Source organism: Adiantum capillus-veneris, chromosome 3, assembly GCF_014529385.1.
Source record: "Adiantum capillus-veneris isolate H3 chromosome 3, ASM1452938v2, whole genome shotgun sequence".
NCBI classification, from domain to species: Eukaryota; Viridiplantae; Streptophyta; class Polypodiopsida; order Polypodiales; family Pteridaceae; genus Adiantum; species Adiantum capillus-veneris.
Window position 1 is genome coordinate 120,353,342 of NC_140933.1, and position 3,663 is coordinate 120,357,004.

Here is a 3,663-nt window from a genome sequence, read left to right on the forward strand (position 1 = left end):
AACTTCAATTGAACATCTTCAACACCTAAGATCTCACATGTCTGCCCATTGCCTAGCCGAACATGATCTTTAGTGGTCACATAAGAGGTAAACCACTCCTTGTTTGGAGACACATGAAGTGATGCCCCTGAGTCTATAATCCAGTCACTCAGTGCATTTCCATCAGATGCTGTAAGAAGAGCTGAGTCCATTGTATTCTTCAAGAAGTAGATGTCTCCTGACACTAGATTGTCATCCTCTGCAACATTGTTTGTCACATTTATTTCTTGAATCTTCACTGAGGACTTGTTCTTCTCACCATGGTCTTCAGCTTTCTCTTTGCCTTTTTCTGCTTTCCATTCTCTGCAGTCTCTTTTCATGTGACCCTTCTTGCCACAATGGTAGCATTCTATGTCACTCTTGCCTTTAGCACTGCGGGACTTGCTACGAGACTGATTCCTCTTTCCACCTTTGTAATTTTCTTTGGTCCTTCCCCTGACAACTAAGGCTGTTCCTTTGCCTTTGTCCATTGTCTTTCTATTGGTTTCTTCAGTAAGCAGACTTCCTTCTACACCTGCTATGTTCAAACCATCTGTAGGTGCAGAATTACTCAAAGCTGTGCGAAAAGTGTCCCAACTTTTCGGCAATGTGATCAACAGGAACATAGCTCTAACAGGTTCATCAAACTTGGCACCTTGAGCTGACAACTGACTATAGATTGTGTTGAATTCATTCAGATGATTGGACATAGGTGTCCCTTCTTTCATCTTCAAGTCAACAAGCTTCTTAAGCCAGTATACCTGTGAAGCTGCACTCTGCTTCTCATAAAGATCACTCAGCTTTAACCATGCTTGATAAGCCGACATCTCGTCTGCTACATTGAAGTAAACGCTTTCTGCCAAAGTCAACATAATGGTAGAAAGTGCCAATTCATCCATTTCGCTCCATTCATCTTCGTCCATATCTTCTGGTTTTATCCCCTTGAGCTTTATAGGTTTTATCTGCTTCTTTTGTACCAACACGTGCCAAATCTGCTTCTTCCACAATGGGAAATTGGTTCCATCCAGCTTCTTGATATTGTAAAGAACAGTGTCCTGTAATCCAGCCATAGCTACGCTTCACAGTAGTTTACTTTCCTGGGAAAAGTTCGGCAGAGTTTCCCCTGTAAACTGACCTCTGAACCAATATCAACCTGTCAAATGAACCAAGAAAGCTTCAGATTCTGCATAAATTTTGGCAGAGTCTCCTTTGTAAAATGGCTCTGGCGTACTAAAAACAGACCAAAAAACAGCTCAAAAAACACTATCTCTCTGACACTGTAAGCTGCGGGTAAACTTGTCCTGCACCTGTACTATCTCTGACTGTCCTGTCACTGTCCTGTAAGCATAGACTGCGACAATGCCTCAACGGCAGTAAAGCAAAGATGCAATCCCAACTGTCTAACTCACAGTCAATACATCCTAGCTGCCTATCTAAGGGTGCTCGAGGGATCGCTCCAAGACCTGTATCACCGAAAGGATCTCAACATTCGAGAATCCCCTAGCTCAATAAAACCTCACTCGACCCTCAACAAAGGCTGCAGTAAATCTGACAGTACATAGACTTCCCACAAAGTCATACATCCACAAATTTCCCACTGTATTGTAACCGCTGTGGCGGTTGTTTACTGCGTGACTCACAACCAACAAACCCTCAACAGACATACATCATCTCTGACAATACATCCCATGTGGAAGTACCTGCAATGTCAGAATGAAATCTGGAATATCAAGCAGCAAACACAAGCTACCTGATGAACTAGTGGATGTCGCCTACAGTTTGTGTGTAGATGCGCCCGTGTTGCATGTGACACGCCTCCAAGAACTGTGAGCCGTCCTTCGATGTGTAGACAGCCACAAATCAACACTCTGGGAGTGTCGATATCCTCAGCACCTACAGTCGTAGGCCGAAAAACCCCAAATTTGCAGAGTCGGATCTGCACCCGTCGAGATCACGTAGTCGAAAATGGCCTGTGCAGACATTTGTCGAAGCCGAACGATGGCCGCGATGACCTCAGAATGAAATTCTGACAACACCGAGCCCTTTGGGCATTCCCACGAGATTTGGGGCCGTGTCTTCGCCTGTCTAATTTCACTCCAATCTGAGCTGGTGACTCTAGCCTCCTGTAGTGCTGCCCCGAGCTTCGATCTGAGCTCTGATACCAGTTGAAGGAGTACGAGAGGAAGTGCGACGCGAGAGAGAGTGCGAGAAGAAGAGCACGACGATATGGTGAACTCGCTCTACTTTAATGTGTAGAGCATAGTGAGTTCTTATTAGGTTTTTACAAAAGAATATGTGTACATACCTGGCGGCCCGCCCACTTACCTGGGCGACCACATTGGGCTTTATACCCCAACAAAGAGTGCATGCTACTATAGCTTGACCTTTACCAGGTTTATGACATATTAAAATGGTTATATATAGAAGATGTCATGGAAGCTCTGGGCTTTGGGCCTCGCCTATGTCACATCATCCGTACACTAGGCACTGGCAGCCAATTAGAGCTCCTATTTAATGATAGAATTGTGGGCTCCTTTGAGGTCAAAAGGTCTATTAAGCAAGGATTCTCCCTAGCCCCTTCTTTTTGCCATCGGATCGCATTCTCTCATCACAATGCTCGAAGCCAATGTTACACAAGGGGAGTTACAAGGCTTGACTTTACTGAGCAATGAACAACTCCTGGCAAAACTGTTCGCAAATGATTCACTCCTCTTCTTGAAGGTGTGCACCTTCAAGAAGTCGAGACTGATCTCCCAGTCAAAAAATGACTCCTTCAACCCCTCTGACTAGACAAGGGAGATTGTCTCAAAAGGGAATGTCTTCAAGCACCTGAGAGCCCCCTTGGGGGTGGATGTAACTCACAAACAAAGATTTCATTGGGTCCTAGAAAAAGTTAGAACCAAAATGAGAAGGTGGGAGTATGCTCTTCTCCCATTCTAGACCCGGATTAAAGCGATTAATTCATTTATGCTCCCCTATATCGCCTTCACCAACCCACTTCTCAAGATGGCTAAGTGTCATTGGAAGGAGTTTGTAAAACCAGTAATTTTTTAAAATGGAAAAACAACACAAAAACCTCCAAACCATGGCAGGGGGCCAAATGGGAGTCGGTCGCTCGGCCAATGACCCAAGGAGGTATCAGAATTCTTAACCCAGTTGCCCATGATGAGGCCCGATGTGCCACTTGGTTCAAAATGTGGTACGAGGAAAGGAGTAGAGTTTCACAACAAACACTTAGTCCCAATGTGGTCTAGCCTTAGTCTGGGGAGCATCTCAGGGGAGCTAGTAAGAAAGTGCAAAAGAGCAGTTGTGGCTTTGGAGTGGGGGAAAGCAACCAGGTACTTCAAGAACTCCATCTTGCACTGGTCCCCCTGGCTTTCTAAAGTTTTAGGACCACCAGAAAGCCCCTATTGGATAGAAACTACCAGGAAAGTGAATAAGAAGGGTTTGAATCGGCTTGTTCACTTCTGGGACGGTAATAGTAAGGGTTGAAAAACCATTGACTTTCTTGCAACCTAGTATCAACTTAATGGCTATGAGATATTGTTACTCAATAGAGTGATAAGAGAGCTTGATGTAATGCCAATCTGTGAATCGAGGATTGAGTGGAATGCCTAGAGATGGCCCAAAAGTAGTCCTTTTTGG